This window comes from Leucopleurus acutus, assembly GCF_964270905.1.
Source record: "Leucopleurus acutus genome assembly, chromosome: 4".
NCBI lineage: Eukaryota > Metazoa > Chordata > Mammalia > Artiodactyla > Delphinidae > Leucopleurus > Leucopleurus acutus.
In genome coordinates this window covers 7,018,586-7,036,606 of record NC_139146.1, presented here as the reverse complement: position 1 = coordinate 7,036,606, position 18,021 = coordinate 7,018,586, and the positions used below count along the sequence as shown (strand labels likewise).

The following is an 18,021-nucleotide window of genomic DNA, read 5'->3' as shown; positions in this document are numbered from 1 at the left end:
AAAACTAGACAAACGACAGAAGATCTGTTGAGGGTGAGGAAGAAGTTGGTCTTTGCAGATAGTATTTGGGAACATGGCTAGGACTAGTGTTTTTCAGATTTTTTTTTCTGAGAAGCCAGATTATTGTGTAGAATTTCCCAAATATTAAATATTTATTCAAAATAAAATTTAAATACTGTGCTGACCCAACATAAAAATTCTACAGGTCAGATCTTGCCCAAGGACGAGAAGTTTGCTATTTCAGGTTGGAAAAAGTCTATTAAAGAATAAAAAAAAAAATGCTAGGCTTTGGGATATGAAGATAATTAGGATTTTTTTTGTCTTTCAAGATGTTCATAGACTTAGTAAGGGAGATTAAGCCCACCCCTAACGACTACACTTGCAGGACCAAGTCAAGAGTACAAATGTAGGCACCCAGTGTGTCCTCTTCTCTTCCCCCCAGTCCTTGCACCTTCCCTCACTAAAAGAAGGATCTTAGCCCTCAAATCCAAGCTCTATCCACAACCCCTTAGGCAATGACAGAAGTCTAGGTCCACCATTAGGGCCTAGCGATGAGCACAGTAGCAGTAAATCAGCTCTGTGTAGTGTTGGGGAAAAGGACTATGGAGGAACTAGAGATAATTCCAGGGTCTAAGTTCCATGGTGAAGGAGGGGGGAAACAACAGGTTCCAGGTAAGCATGTCTCCTTGGCCCCTACAGTTTACTCACTTTGGAAAGGGTGATGGCCAGTGGAAGGCAAAATGGGGGTCTCTAAAGCATGCTATAGAGAGCAGGTTCACAATGGCTGACTGTAAGGATTGTACTTAGGGAGAACAACATGGAAACACATATTTTAGGCATTGGGTGATACTTATCCTTTGTTCTCAGCTATATGGCTAAAGAGGTTTATTCCCTGTGTAACATGCTTTGTGGCCACTTAGTCTCTTAACAAAATAGTCTGTGTGTACTTGAACTTAGGAAAGCCTGTATAATCAGCTTTTCATATCTAAGTTAAATGAGTAACCTGCTGCATTGTAAAGAAGAATTATTTATTTTGCTCATAAAATATCCTGTTAAGAAAGAAGCTCATGAACGTCTTTTACAGAGGACACAATTACAAATACTTTCTCTATTGGGTTTCTTGCCTCTCTATGTTAAAGCAGTCAACTCAATAACATGCAGCACTTGAAAGTCATAAAATACCATATTCAGAGCCATAGTTTTTAAATGTTAAATTTTTATTACCTCCTATATGTAAGTCGCAGGTATTATGTTTTTGTACTCTTTAGAAAAGAGGTTTTCAGTAAGATATTAAGGAAAGAAAGAAAGAAAGAAAGAAAGAAGAAAGAAAGAAAGAAAGAAAGAAAGAAAGAAAGAAAGAAAGAAAGAAAGAAAGAAAGAAGAAAGAAAGAAAGAGAAAGAAAGAAAGAAAAGAAGAAGAGAGAGGAGGAAAGGGAGGGAGTGAAGAAGGAAAGAAAAGAGAAAGAGAGAGACAAAGACAGAAAGGGAGGGAGGGAGGGAAGGAGGGAGAGAGGAAGAAAGGAAGGAAGGAAGAAAGGAAGGAAGAAAAAAACAAACTAATATTCTTTAAAAACAAGAGGATGCTTTTAGGGTTGTTTGAAAACCTAGTTTGGACATAATTTCATAAGAGGACCACAGCTCTCCATTCCCAATGTTAATGGCTTGTTAGTCCACAAGAAAGACAGTACAATAGCAAAGTGAGGTGCACTGGTTAAGCATCTCCAATACATTAGTAATAAAATCTGAGCAGCTGTTCTAAAACTTGGAAATTTTCAAGCACAGTCAGTAGCACAGGTCCACAAAAGAGCACTCTAATATCACACGGAATAATTTTAATAGTTTTTCTCATGCTCAGTGCACTGAGCATCCTCATTTCAGGGCTAAATAGCAGCCATAAAGGCAGCAAAGTTGTGATAAAAATGGATAATGAAGTTTATTCGCCAGTATTTTTCTGTTCATTTTAGAGTTATATTGTTCATAAACACTGAAGCATTGGTATATTTGAAAGATTATTTTGATGAGTATATGAACACACAAAAAGCCTGAACTTAAAGTTTTAATTATTAATATATGTATGTTGTCCCACATGGGTGTGCTAAGCAGAATTATGATCACAAGTACTTGTAGAAGCTGAAATACACAGATAAATTTAGTGAATATAAATGATATTTAGAAACAATTTAAAGTTCAAATGTCAATGAAACAGTTCTTAAGGAATTTATGAGCATATGTTAGATACAAGAAATATACAGAAAACTTGGTTTTCCATGCTTGAAAAATTGAACTTCTTGTTTATTTAGATTATTTCAGGAAGTCCACAGGGGAAAATCCCCCTGTAATAAAACCTTGAAATCAAAAATTAGATTATGTAGGTTAGACTATCCAGAGAGGACCAAAAATGATTTCTATCCTATAAGATATTCTATTTTCTAGTTATTCCGATTTTTTAAAAGCTGTAATATTGAGAACTCTCAACTGGAGCTATGATAATAGAGCTTTTTGACCACAGAAGTAGCTGAGACTAAACATAGGAAGATATAAGTGACAAACAGAACAGTGTTCTTAACAAATATAAAACCTATTTTAAAATGGCATAGGTAAAATTCAAGTACAACCTTGCATAATGTTTTACGTTGACTGTTAATTTTTTTCTTCTAGGCCAATAATCATTTTCATTAATTAATGAGATACCTTAAATTTCTATATCAGTTACTAATAGTATATGAATAATTATGGGATAGTCCCTCTAAAAGTATTGCTTGCTTTCATCTATGTTTCTTCATTTTTTCTGTCATTGAGAATAATTACAAACTCGTTAAATACAATTTTATAGTTTAAGGTGCCTAGCAAATTTTACTGTCAAATATTTGGAAACGAATAGCTTATTTCTTTAAGTGCTTCCAGACACTGCTATACATTTTTCCTTGCAGAGTATGTTGATGTAGCACATTGTCATTTTGTTTACAAATAAACCATAAAAATAAAACCCTGAAAATGTGGAAATTGCATGTAGAGTAGAAGCTTCCATGATCACCTTCTAATTAAGCAGTTTGCTGGATTCCAACCTATTTCCTCTTTCTGTCTGTAATATGTTTACTAATAAGTATGCCTTTGGAACACTCATGACTACTAGGTTACTTATGAAGAGTTCCTTGGCACTTGTAGTCACTATGAGTTGAGTGCCTACGAAGAGTCCACTGAGGTTATTCTCAACTCCCTCATGCCAGATAAAACTGTGAAAGGTACTAGGTCATTTAGTTAAGCATTACACCATTTGCTAATATCTGTGTGCCAAAGAAATTCTGTGCGCGTGTATGTGTGTGTGTGTGTGTGTGTGTGTGTGTGTGTACATAAAAACTATGTCTAATGCTTTGGAAAAACTCAGTACAAAGAAATTAGTTTTAAAATGCTGTTAAATTAGCTTGTGGTTATTACAACTCTAAAATATTGGAGGAAATGATAAAATTTTTTAAAATCTGTATTCATATTTAATTAGGACTTGATTTAAAAAATTTTTGGTTTTGTTTTATTTCTTTTATTTAATTTCTCACCTCTCTTAATTAAAAAAAAACCTTACAAACACTGAAATCACACTGAATTACAAATATGAGGAGAACACCAATCTACAGATACATTTTCAATAAAAAACCTTGGTTCTATTTAAAAATATTTGCCAGACTGCATATTAAAATGATTTAAGCTAAATATCATTGCAAGAATATGCATGCACACTTTTTTAAAAATTCAAACTTTTTGTGACTATTTCAATTCCAGTGGCTTCAGGATAAAATGACTTATTCTCTGTGCTCTTCTTTGGGGTCATTCTAATGCAGGCATATAAAATGCACTTTTTGAAAGATGAATAATAAGAATTTAATTTAATTTAATTTGCTCATAGTAACTTTCTAAAAGACAGGATAACTCCCAAATTAATGTATTAACTCACATATGCACAAGTAATCTTTCAGAAAAGCTTAACTGTGAAAAGATACCTCTACTGGGTTTAGTAGAATCATGCTCTTATGTTATCTTTCTGCAAACCAATGTTCATTTTGACTATATTTGTTCATCTATCTATTCAACTACTTTATTACTGTCAAGCAGATACCTTACCTAAAACAAATTAGCTCCTCAGTTCAGAGATTTCATTCATTTGCATTTACAAGGATTTGGGCAGGGACAAGATCCACTGTCCAGTTAGACACATAGAGTGAATAAGTTGGTGGATTCAACAAGGGATCAAGGGAACTTCTGAGTAAGATAAATATATGAACAGGTTCTCTAACTTCCTTTCCGAAATCAGAATTAAATGATCAAAGAAAAGAAAAGAAAAAAAAGAAAAACCTCTATGCCTGTATAAATGTGAAAATCAAAAAAGGCAGCCACTTCTTACACCAAGCCCCTAGGAATTTTGCCCTATTAAATCAGGTTTAAAAAGACCATAAAGAGGAACCTCAAACTTTTTTTCAAAAGAAAGCAGGAAGTATGCAGAGAAAAGCCTAGCAGAGCCTGTACAAAATGTCTTTAATTGGAGAGAATTAAAGCCTCTGGGAAAATGGGGGATACTCTAAATAATTTTCCACTGAACATGAGACAGCATCTGTGGAAGCCATGAGAATATGCCACAGAGGATATAACTGATTGATGGCCCAGTTGCTGCTTTTCCAGATTCATCACCACTATCATATTATGGTCATCCTTTCCAAATACTTCTCCCCATCAATGACTGGGCAGAGAGGTGGTCCTAATGCAGTTCTGTTCCTGTGAGACATGAGACTCCTCCAACTAGAGATTTTGGCTCAAGGACTCCCCTTCACCCTGGCTGAACCTGCTTTGGAACTCTGTTGCAGACTACCTGGCCCCCTTCCCTCTCTCTCTTCTTCACTGATGTAAAACCTACATGGTATCCGAAGGCTCTCTTTGCCTCCTTTGATTTCCTGATAGTTGTCCTTGATTGTCATTTCCAAATACACATCTGTTGCATGTGTAATCTCATCTTTGTTTCTGTTTCTCAGAAGATCCAAGATTTGTCTACAAAACAGGCAACAGGATAGGGATTTGGAACTGGCTCACTCACCACCAGGCAGGCAAGAAGATGCCATTCTGACTAGTATGTGGTCATTGAGAGTCCCTAGTAAAAAGTGATGGGCAAATTACTAGAGTTAACGTGTCCCAGGGTGACCTGAGAAAACCTGTTAATGTAGGGAAATGCTCCTTCAGGTGCAATTTTTGAAGCATTTTGAAAGATACGGGGTATTTGTGACTACAAGGACAGTGGAATTGACTGGTTACTCTTATGCTGAATTGATGCCCGTTGAGGAACTTTAACAAAAGGTTATTAGCTAAATATGAGGCCTCTTATCTCCTGGGATGAAAGCAGACACAGCAGACAGAAAGACCCGAGGAACTGATAGAGCCATGGAGTTCTAGAGACATTTATATATGAAATTTAAATGTTCAGCCAAACCAGGTATGTCGTGCTAATATCAAGGCCATGGTTGGGAATTTCTGGGATCCTGAAACATGAAATGGGGAAATCAGTAGGGATGTTCTGTTCTGAATAATCCCTCTGAGCCTTCAGATCTTTTAGAAGTAAAAGAGTAAGCTCTAGTAAAAGCTAGAGCACATCCAGTGTTGGTAGCTACTGCAGAGGCATCTCCCTATTAACAGGTATTCCAAAGAAGGTTCCCCACCTCCTCTGATTGCCAAGACAATAGCTAGTGTTAAATTCCACCACAACACTGCACAGGACATGCTGGGCCTCATACTGGAGGAAAGACATTATTCACCAAAAGAGCTACAAGAATTAGCTAGCATGCTCCTATAGGAACTTGGGAAGTACCAATGGGACTGGAGTTTGAGAATGCTGTATCAAGAGGGGGCAAATGTAAGACTGCATTAAGCAAGAATTCACTGATTTGAGGTCACCTTTTTGGGGACATCTGTCAAGTACATCAGTGGATGGAGAAAACTCTTTATTAGAGTGGCCCTTAGAAATCTAGAGAAAAAGATGTCCCAAGTGAGTGCAATTGAAAGAATAAAGAGGCTGAAGGAAGTGGGAATGCTGGAGGGAAAATGCTATGTAAGTCCAGATAAACCACTAGAGAACTATGTTCCACAGGAGGCCCAAATGCAAAATTCACCAGAACCACTATGAAGTTCAGTGGTGGAATTCCTGTGAAGACCAAGATGACGGGAAGACAGGAATTCAGAGATGGAATTGTTAATATTCATAAGAATGACAAGGTCATCAAAGTAATAGAAGCCTGGGTAGTAAAAGTTTTAACACTAGAAACCAGCAGGCCACAATCATGATAAAGACAAGCAAACTTGCCCACAGGGAGTTGTGGAAATGGTTGATAGAGCACAGATGAAGTCCCTAGGAGCAACAAGCATACAGCCAACAAGAATCTACTAAGCATATATAACCAGAAAGAGGAAAGAATGTAGGAGCAGTAGACTAAGGGAAGCCATCTCAATAAAAAGCTATGGTTCCTCATTAAGTTCTCAAATTTTAGATCCAGAAACCATGAACTAAAGAGAAGTATGTGTCTCTGGGAGGCAGTCACCCATAGTAATGTGGCAAATATAAACTCTAACGACTAGTCCTTTCCTCAAAGTAATCTATGATCTTTTACTCAGGTGACTATACTCAAGAGAAAGCAAATACTGAGACATTTCAGATTATTGTGCATAGGTTCTGAGTTGACATTGATACCTCGAGCTCCAAAACATCATACCAGGCCCACTGGTAAAGTGGGAGCTTATGGGGTAAAGTAACAAATGGAATCTTTGCTCATATTGGAACCATGGGTCCATGGATCCACCCAAGAGTTATTTCTCCAGTCACTGAATATATAGTTGAAATTGATACACTTGGCAATTTGCTTAAACCTCAGATTGGTTCCCTGATGTGTGGATTAAGAGCTATCTCTCTATGGAAAACCAAATAGAAACCACTGAAACAGCCCTCCCTAGTCAAAATAATAAATCATATAAAATATGGCATGAACAAGGATAACGACAGAGATTAGTATCACCATTTGTATTATTTGCAAGGGCTGCCATAACAAAACACCACAGACTGAGTGGCTTAAACAACAGAAATTTATTGTTCCACAGTTTGGGAAGCTAAAAGTCTAAGTTCAAGATGTCAGCTGGTTTGGTTTCTTTTGAGACCTCTCTCCTTGACCTGCAGATGGCTACCTTCTCACTATATTCTCACATGGTCTTTCCTTTGTGTACTTAATCTCTGTGTCTTAATCTCCTCTTCTTATAAAGATAACAGTCATATTAGATTAGGGCCCACCTTACAATCTAATTTTACCTTGTTATCTCTTTAAATCCATATCCAAATACAGTCACATTCTGGAGTACTGGGTGACAGGGATTCAACATATGAATTTTGGGGTGACATTTATATGGTGCGTTATCTTAAAAGACATTGATGCATGGGTTAGGAAACCAGGGGGTAGAAGCAGAGGAGACCCTGCTAGCCATCATTCTCAATTACCCATTGAGGAATTTTGTGCTTCCGTGTTCCCACAACTGTGGACCTCCAAAGATTGGAGGTCTTAGCCCCCAAAAAGAACACACGCTTACAACAGAATATTGCCAAGATCTCTTTGAGCTCTTTGTGTCCAAGGACCAAAAATTAAAAGAGAAATCACCATCATGACTGCCTTAGCACAATGATGGCAGGAGGAAACATGCAAGGAACCCAGGTGATCCACTCTAGTACTTCCTGTACCCATTATAACCATAAATGGACAAAGATAACAACCTTGGTTTTAAAAGGGCATCATTAACATGAGCCCAAACACATCAGAAATGAATGTTTGGGTCCCAGCACCAGGAAATCTACCAAGATCTACCAAAGTGATGAGGATGAGAATTTTGGAAAGATAGTTTAGGAGAAACAGGATAAATACCAGTCGTGACCCAGAGATCAAATGCAGTGAAAGAGGCTATAGTTTGTTCCATTAGATTCGCTCTTCTATGTTTCTTTTCAAGAAGAGAGGTCATAGAAACTAGGGAGCTACTGCATAAATCTACATAGAGAAGTAGATCTCTGCAACAAAAGCCTTGGGTTGTAGTGCCTGTGAAAAGCCCCAGCAGCCACCTTTTGGGAGTTATAATCACTTTCTCACAGAGGCCTCACTTCCCCTGGCCTCATTCCAGTGAGTGGTGACTGAGCATGGCAATGGGAACAATGCAGGCCCATTTCTGCAAGATGTGGAATTCTTCCAATAGGTGACTGTGACTTTGGCTTGAGGACTCCCTTATTTTGGCCAAAATGTTCATAAAACTATGTTACAATCTGAGCTTCTTCTTCGCCAATTTTAATTACCTCACTGTCCTTCACAAATGTCAGACCTGCATCACAGACTAAAGGCTCTCTCCAGCCTCAATTGCTTGTTCCTCTTTAATCTTTAAAAGCACTTCTCTCCAATACTTCTCTTGTAAGTCTAAACCTATGTTTGTATCTGCTTTTATCTGAGCTCACACATCTTAGAAGCTGCCATTGGAACACCGAGCATTGTAAAATCAGCTGCTTCCTACTAAAATAAAATGCTCCTATTTTTATTTGAGATCACACTAAATCTATAGATCAATTTAGGAAGAATTTTGTTTGGATATTTAAATCAACAAAACACAAAAACACTTTTTTGAAACACTCAGGTCAAAGAAGAAGAGGATTATTTTGAAAATATTAATATGAACACCATGTTTCAAAATATATGGCATATAACATACTTTGTAAGCAGAGGAATATTAACAGCAAATTTTCTATTACTATATAAAAATGAAAAAACTGAGTATTAAAATCAATAACCTAGAAAACTAATTAATGAACTTAATGATAGTGGGACAAAAGAAAGTAATAAAAAATGAGAGCAGCGTTAATAAAAATTAAGATATGAACTGTAGAATTCATTTTAAAAATCAAGATCTGTTTGCTTGAAATGGTCAGTAAAATACACAGATCTCTAGGTGGCATAATAAAGAAAACAACACTTTCCTGCTTGAGGCTCCACTCAAAGTTGGCTGCCTTCCTCATCACCTTTTATAAGGGTTGGAGTAGTATTACTAAGTGTGGATGTGTTGTGCCTGCAGACACTGTGTAGAACCATATATTTAACTATAAATAAATTGTACGTGTAATTCTACAGTAAAAAATGATGAAAGGAGTAGATTGTTTTATATAAAATATATATCAACAATTTATATTGTCTCAAGGAAAACTCAAAAATAACTAAAACAATAAAAATAAAATTAGAGAAAGTTTTCAGAAATATTACTATAATTAAAAGTGATGATTACAGCCAATTTTAACAGCATAATGCTTTAACATCTGAAGAAACATTTGACTGCTGTTACAGAAGCACAACTTAGAAAAGATGAAAAGCTTCCCATGTTATGTTCACAATTGCTAACAAACCTGTAAAAAATAACAATATGAAATCTATAGCCTAAGCAAATTTATCAATATTGAGGCATAACTCTTTTTTTAATTACTTTTTAAATTTTTATACAATTTTTATAAGTTACTTTCTATTTACAGTTATTACAAAATATTGGCTATATTCTCCGTGTTGTACAGTACATCCTTCAGCCTCTCTTACACCCAGTAGTTTGTATCTTCCACTACCCTACCCCTATGTGAGGCAGAACTCTTAATAAAATAATAAATTAAATCCCATCATGTATTTTTAAAAATGGGATTGACTTTATTACAGGAAAACATGGATGAATAACAAAAAAATGACTTCACATAATTAATGGAAATACTTGTAAATAAAGAAAAATAACATTTTGTATCAAAATAAGTGGAAAATAATATAGCATATTAAAATAAATGGAAATTTAAGATTCCATTCTGGATTTTAAAATATAGATAACTTTGAAAAACAAAAAAAGCTGGAAAATTTTTACATAAATTTTACTGAGCTTGATGACATCTCTTCAATGGAGATTTATACAGTAATTTAAAAATATTAATTTGATATAAAAGTCAAGTAAACATATTTATAAATAGAAATTAACAAAGCAGGCCTTTAAACTATCAGAAAAAAATAAACAGAAAAATGAACTTTCAAAAAGTATGCAGATTATTCAAATTTTGAGCTCTACCCTACATCATACACCAGGGTACATTTCAAATATATTAAAGGAGCAAAAATTTAAAATGAGGTAAGAATATACAAGGGAGAAAAGACAGCCTCTTCAATAAGTGGTGCTGGGAAAACTGGACAGCTACATGTAAAAGAATGAAATTAGAACACACCCTAACACCAAACACAAAAATAAACTCAAAATGGATTAAAGACCTGAATGTAAGGCCAGAAACTATAAAACTTTTAGAGGAAAACACAGGCAGAACACTCTTTGACATAAATCACAGCAGGATCTTTTTTGACCCACCTCCGAGAGTAATAAAAATGAACAAATGGAATCTAATTCAACTTAAAAGCTTTTGCACAGCAAAGGAAACCATAAACAAGATGAAAAGACATCCCTCAGAATGGGAGAAAATATTTGCAAATGAAGCAACTGACAAAGGATTAATCTCCAAAATACACAAACAACTCATGCAGTTCAATACCAAAAAAACAAACAACCCAATCAAAAACTGGGTGGAAGACCTAAATAGATATTTCTTCAAAGAAGACATACAGATGGATAACAAACACATGAAAAGATGCTCAACATCACTAATTATTAGAGAAATGCAAATCAAAACTACAATGAGATATCACCTCACACCAGTCAGAATGGCCATCATTAAAAAAATCTACAAACAATAAATGCTGCAGAGGGTGTGGAGAAAAGGGAACCCTCTTGCACTGTTGGTGGGAATGTAAATTGGTACAGCCACTATAGAGAACAGTATGGAGGTTCCTTAAAAAACAAAAAATAGAATTACCATATGACCCAGAAATCCCACTACTGGGCATATACCCTGAGAAAACCATAATTCAAAAAGACACATGCACCCCAGTGTTCATTGCAGCACTCTTTACGATAGCTAGAACATGGAAGCAACCTAAATGTCCATCAACAGAGGAATGGATAAAGAAGATGTGGTACATATATACAATGGAATATTACTCAGCCATTAAAAGGAACGAAATTGGGTCAACTGTAGAGACATAGATGGACCTAGAGACTGTCATACAGAGTGAAGCAAGTCCGAAAGAGAAAAACAAATATCACATATTAATGCATATATGTGGAATCTAGAAAAATGGTATTGATGATCTTATCTGAAATATAGAAATAGAGACACAGACGTAGAGAACAAAATGTATGGACACCAAGGGGTAAAGGTGGGGGAGTGGGATGAATTGAGAGATTGGGATTGACATATATATAGTATTGATACTATGTATACAGTAGTTAACTAATGAGAACCCAGTGTATAGCTCAGGGAACTCTACTCAGTGCTCTGTGGTGACCTAAATGGGAAGGAAATCCAAAAAAGAGGGGATATATGCATATATATACTTTATCCACTTTGCTGTACAGTAGAAACTAACACAACATTGTAAAGCAACTATACCCCAATAAAAATTATTTTTTAAAAATAAAATAAATAAATTTTAAAAATTAAAATTTTTAAAATTAAAGAAACAAATGCTAAATTAAACAACAGGAAATATAAATTATAATATGCAGGTATCTGGTCTTCAGATAGAAAGGGGCTTTCAAAATTGGATATAAATGAAAATATACCATCAAATAATAATTGATAGAAATCAACATGCGAAGCTTTCAATGTGAATTAAAAATTAACATAAGCATTAAAAAGCAAAAGGAGGGCTTTCCTGGTGGCGCAGTGGTTGAGAGTCCGCCTGCCGATGCAGGGGACACGGGTTCGTGTTCTGGTCCGGGAAGACCCTGCATACCACGGAGCGGCTGGGCCAGTGAGCCATGGCCCCTGAGCCTGCGCGTCCGGAGCCTGTGCTCCGCAACAGGAGAGGCCACAGCAGTGAGAGGCCCGCGTACCACACACACAAAAAAAAGAGTTAAAAGAGCTAAAAAATGGGAACCCGGCCACAGATGGGCCCACCCCCAACATCATAAAATTTACTACAAGGAACTCAACCAGGTTCTCAGAGCAAATATTTAGAGAAAAATCCCCTTGGGCTTCTGGCAGGGGCAGGGGAAAAGGAACCATTTTTAAATACTCCAGAGCACTCTGTTTTCAAGAAGGCCTGCCCTCTGGGGAAACTAGTTAACTAAACCCTAAGAAAGAGAGAAAGGAACAGAAAAAAACAATAATGACTGAGAATTTCCCCAAATTAATGTCAGACACCAAACCACAGATCCAGGAATATCAGAGAAAACCAAGCAGGATAAATGGCAAAAAAGCCCTTAAGCTAGGCATATCTTTTCCAAACTACAGAAAACTAAAGGGAAAGAAAAAAATCCTGAAAGAAGCAAGAGGGGGGTAAAAAACCCATCTTACCCACAGAGGAACAAAGATAAAAACTGCCTTCAACTTCTCCTCAGAAACCATGCAAGCAAGAAGAAAGCAGAGTGAAATATTTAAAATGTTGAGAGATTTCTACATATATCATGTAAATTCTTGGATCTTTAGTCCCACTGATGGTAGCTGGGGTAAAACTATTTCTAACCCTCTTCGTCACCTTCTGTCCTCTTCTCCCTGCCCTTTCTCTCACTTCCACCCCAGGCACCAGGGGAAGGGGTTGGCGGACTCACACATTTGATGGAAGAAGGAGAGGCTGGGGAGGAGGTCCTAAGGACTAGCCACAGGGAGGAGCAAACTTCTGCTTCTGAGATACACATTCCTTTGTCATCTCAAGTCAGGGAGAAGAAGAAAAAGAGCAAGGATGGGGTGGGAAAAGGCAATATTTTGAATCTCTGTACAAAACTATAAAATTCATTTCTGCTTTGGAAGGGTGGAAAAGACATTTTACTTCTATCCAATAGAGAGCACGAACCTCCAAGAGGGTAAATATGGCATTGGAAATATTAAAGCGGAAGTTAATTTTGCAATTCCTCTTATTTTTGTAATAACAACAACAACAAAAGCTGAGCACGAGGAATTTGAAGACTTAAGAGAAGATTTATACCATTGTTGTACCATTGCTTTGATTTGTACCATTGGTTTGTACCAACAATTTGTACCACTGTTTCATTTCTGCCTGACTCTTAATACCCAGTGAATTAAAAGGTCAGTTTTAAATGCAAAACAAAAACAAAAATAAAACAAACAAACAAAAAATTGTTGAGAGAAAAAAAACCCCACCAACCTAGAAGTCTGTAACCTGTGAAATTATCCTTCAAAAGCGAAGGAGAGAAAAAAAAAAAGTGAAGGAGAAATAGACTTTCTCAAATCAATAAAACTTGAGGGAATTTGTTGCCAGGAGACATGTCTTGCAAATGATGTTTCTAAAAGTTTTTTGGCAGAGGAGATGAGGCTCAGAGGTTGCCCCAGCCCCTGCAGGAGAGTTCTGCCTGGGCTCGGGAACATCCTAGCCAGACTCACCTGAGCACAGAGCATCCTGGAGACAGTGAAGCTGTCAGTCACCAGGGAGGCCACCATTCTGAGGTGAAGAGTAGAAAGTGCTTAAAGTTGGGGTAGGGGAGCAGAGGACTTTACTTTCTGCAGCCTGGTGCTAGCCAAGCCCCCAAGATACTTCCTGACTAATCTCACCCCACTCCCATGCTAACTTCCTGCAGGTCCCTTAACACTGCCCTTCACTTTGGCTAAAGGGGCAGAAAGAATTCTTCCATTGAAAGGAAGAAGGCCCATCAAGGAGAGGTCATGTGCCTGGTTGTCTAGTCAGGTGACTGGCAGACAGCTAGGCCTCTGGAGCCTGATGGCCTGCACGATGGTTCTTTCTAGGCTGGATCCACTTCTAAGTCCCTCTGACCTCTGAAACTTAGGGCCAAGCCCCGACCACAAGAGGAGCCCAAGCATATGAGAACTAAGGTGGGACCATTTCAGGATGACTTCCATCTTAACTTACACTTGAAAAAAATCTTCTAAGTTTAGCAAAATGGGCCCTCAGATTTTCTTGAGTCCTCTGAGCTGTTCCTACTAGCCACCAGCTGCCCCAGCTGCCCAGACCAAATCAAAGAAGACCTAGGCTAAACCCTATAAAAGGAATGTGGTGGTGGTAGATAACGTTCACACTCCATTTCTGCTGCCAGGCACTTCATATAAAGACTTGATGACATGTAATTTGGCTGGAGGAGTACTTTCAGATTTGTTGCATCAGACCAGTGTCCCAAAGGAAGTTGCTGATTATATCATCTTTGGCATAGTTATACAGGAAGTGAAAACAAGCAATGTGGCTAGAGAGGCTGCCCTTGGAGATGACCTCTCTGATACATCTCCTGTATACACTGTCACCATGGCTTGCATTTTTGCTAACCAAACCAGGACCACAGGTGTTGGCTTGATTACTTCTGGCCAGTATGATGTGGTCATGGCAGGTGGTGTAGAGTTAATGTCCTATGTCCCTATTTGTAATTTGAGGAAACACATGCTTGATCTCAGTAAGTCCAAGACTCTAGGTCAGTGACTATCTTTAATATCTAAATTCAGATTGAATTTCCTATCATCTGAGCACGACCATGTATCACTCTGAAGACTGACTTGCCTCTGCCTTGCTGTTTCTCGACTGGAACAGGGTGAGTATGCACTGCACTTGCACAGTCTGGCCAAGGAGGCACAGGATGAAGGACTCCCTTCTGATGTTGTACATCTTCAAAGTACCAGGAGAAGATACAGTTACCAAAGATAGTGGCCTTTGTCCTTCTTGAAGCAGATGGCCAAAATAAAACCTGCATTCATCAAGCCCTATGGCACAGTGACAGCTGCAAATTCTTCTTTCCTGACTGATGGCACATCTGCAGTGCTGAGGAAAAGGCTCTGGCCTTGGGTTATAACCCGAAGGCATATTTGAGGGATTTTGTGCATTTGTCTCAGGATTCAAAAGATCAACTTTTACTCGAACCAAGATATGCTACTCTAAAAGTGCTAGAAAAGGCAGGATTAACAATGAGTGGTATTGATGCTTTGGAATTTCATGACGCTTTCTCAGGTCAGATTTTAGCTAATGGTAAAGCTATAGATTCTGATTAGTTTGTACAAAACTACATGGATTAAAAAAAAGTTGAGTTGCCTCCTTTGAAGAAGTTTAACAACTGGGGTGAGTCACTGTCCTTGGGACACCTGTATGGAGCCACTGGCTGCCAAAAAATTATGGAAGGAAGCAGGTCAGTATGGCTTAGTGGCTGTCTATGCAGGTGGAGTGAAGGGCCATGCTATGATAGATAACAGACCAGGAAAAAGTGACTTGGAGTTTCTGCGCAACACTCACACTAGACAAGGCCATTTCAGTACATTACTGAATGACATATATAGTTACTACTTCTCTTAGGAAAACACAATTTGTGGCCTTCTGTTAAACTTTTGTAATTAAACCTTGCTAGTGTTCCGAGCTTTCCAAAAATCATGGTTTACTGCTCTTTCAGGGATTTCTTAGTCACCATAATCTCACACAGTGATATGTTTAAGCAATTGATTTTGGTCTCTATTTTCATTAAAGATTAAACAAGGGGTTGCAATTTGAGAAAGAGATTAGCTAGGGTTTGGAATTATCTTTTTAATATTGGCAAAAAATACTCATTCATGTTTGTGACCTAAAGATAAATGTTCTCCTATAAAATACAAACCAATGTGCCTCTATCTTTATGGAAAGATAATTCAGAATTTAAACATCACTTAAAACTTACAGTAAATATTGAGATATATAAATACCATATTTGTTAACTGGAGTTAACAAACTCCAGTTCTCTTAAACTGGAGAAGTATTGGGGGAAAAAAGTTCTTTAAAGACAAGGAAAATAATAAAGATCAGAAATTCAGATCTACATAAAGAAAGGAAGAGCATAAAAGGAATAAGTGAAAATATAATAAAAACTTTTTTTAAATTCTTAGTTGACCTAACAGATATTTGTTCAAAAAATAATACCAACAATATATTTGATTATGTATGCTTATATATATATTTCAAATATATATATGCTTATGTATGCTTATATATAAGTGAAAAGAATGACAGCAATGATACAAAGAATGAAAAGAAATAATTAGGATTATTGTGTTATTATTAGGTACTCACTCTACCCATGAAGTGGTATACTGTCATTCAAAAAGGGACTTAAATTATATATGTAAATGCCTATTGCCACATTTATGGCAACCATAAAAATGGTAAAAAGTAGAAGTATAACCTATATGCTAAGAAAGGAGGAAAAATGGAATCATATAAAATGCTCATTTGAAATCACCAAAGGCATACAAAAAGTGAGAGGCAAAAATAGGAACAAAGAAGGAGAGCATTAAATAGAAAGCAGTAATAAAGATGGTAGATATGAGTCCAAATATATCAATGATCACTGTGAACATCAATGGTCCAAATACACCAATTAAAAGAAAAAAGATTGTCAGAGTGAACCACAAAATAAGATCCAATTATCTGATGTCTACAAGAAACTCATTTTAAATAGAAAGACACATATAGATTTGAAGTAAATGGCTGGAGAAAAAATATATCATAGTAATACTAATCAAAGAAAGCAGAAGTAGCTACATTAATTTCAGATGGAGTAGATTTCAAAGAAAGAAAATTATTAAGGATAAAGAAGGGCATTATGTAATGATAAAGGGGTTAATTTTCCAAGAAGACATTACAATCCTTAATATGTATATGTCTAACAACAGAGCATCAAACTATGAGAGGCAAAAACTGATGGAACTACAAGGAGAAATAGATGAATCCACTATCATGGTTGAAGACTTCAAATCCCTCTATCAGAAATGGACGCATTGAGCAGGCAGAAGAGCAGTAAGGACATAGTTGAACAAAACATCACCATCAATCAACTGAATATAATTGACATTTATAGACTAAATCTTCCAACAACAGCAGCATACACATTCTTTTTGAACTCACACGGAACATTCCCCAATATGGACCATATTCCTGGTCTAAACACACCTTAAAATTTGAAAAGAAGAGAAATCATATAATGTCTGTTCTCAGATAACAATGAAATTTAACTGTAAGTCAATAATAGAAAGATAATTGGAAAATCCCAAAGTATGCTCACGGACCTAGCCACTCCGCGGCATGTGGGATCTTCCCAGACCGGGGCACGAACCCATGTCCCCTGCATCGGCAGGTGGACTCTCAACCACTGCGCCACCAGGGAAGCCCCCAACACACTTCTTAATAACACATGAGTCTAAGAAGAGATCTGGAGAAAAATTTTAAATCACTTTTTCCTAAATTAAAATTAAAAAACAACTTATGAAAAATTGTGAGATGCAGCAAAAGCAGTACTTAGAGGGATTTTATAGCATCAAATGCATATACTATAAAAGAAGAAAGATTTAAAATCAGTAATCTAAGTTTCCATAGGAAGAACCTAAAAGGAGAATAGAAAACAAAATCCAAAGTAAGCAGAAGAAAAGAAATAGTAAGAATTAGAGCAGAAATCAATGGAATTTAAAACAAGAACTAAATAGATTAGATCAACAAAACCAAAAGCTGTTTCTTTGAAAAGATAAGATAAATTGATAAATCTTTAGCCTAGTTGAGAAAAAAAGACAAGTTGCAAATTACTAATATCAGAAATGAAAGAAGTAGCATCACTACAGACTCTATGGACATTAAAAGGATAATGAAGGAATACTATAAACAATTCCATGCCCACACATTTGATAACCTAGATTAAATGGGTCAGATCCTTTCAAGACATAATTTGCCAAAAATCACACAAAAGAGATATAGACAATCTAAATAGTCCTATACTTATTAAATAAATTGAATCAACAATTAATAACCTTTCAAAACAGGAAGCACCAGGCCCAAGTTGGCTCACTGGTGAATTATACCAAATCTCTAAGGAATAAATTGTACCAGTTATTTACAAGGTTTATCAGAGGATGGAAGCAGAGGAAATGCTTCCTAACTC

At 36.7% G+C, this 18,021-nt stretch overlaps 1 pseudogene across 1 annotated transcript; it reads left to right on the top strand.

The window, feature by feature from the left end:
- The first annotated feature begins 551 nt into the window (after positions 1–551).
- LOC309960764 (trifunctional enzyme subunit beta, mitochondrial-like) lies at positions 552–15,419 on the top strand (annotated as a pseudogene). Its single transcript has 2 exons — positions 552–672; positions 14,043–15,419. The product of its transcript is annotated as a trifunctional enzyme subunit beta, mitochondrial-like (transcript).
- The last annotated feature ends 2,602 nt before the right edge of the window (positions 15,420–18,021 follow it).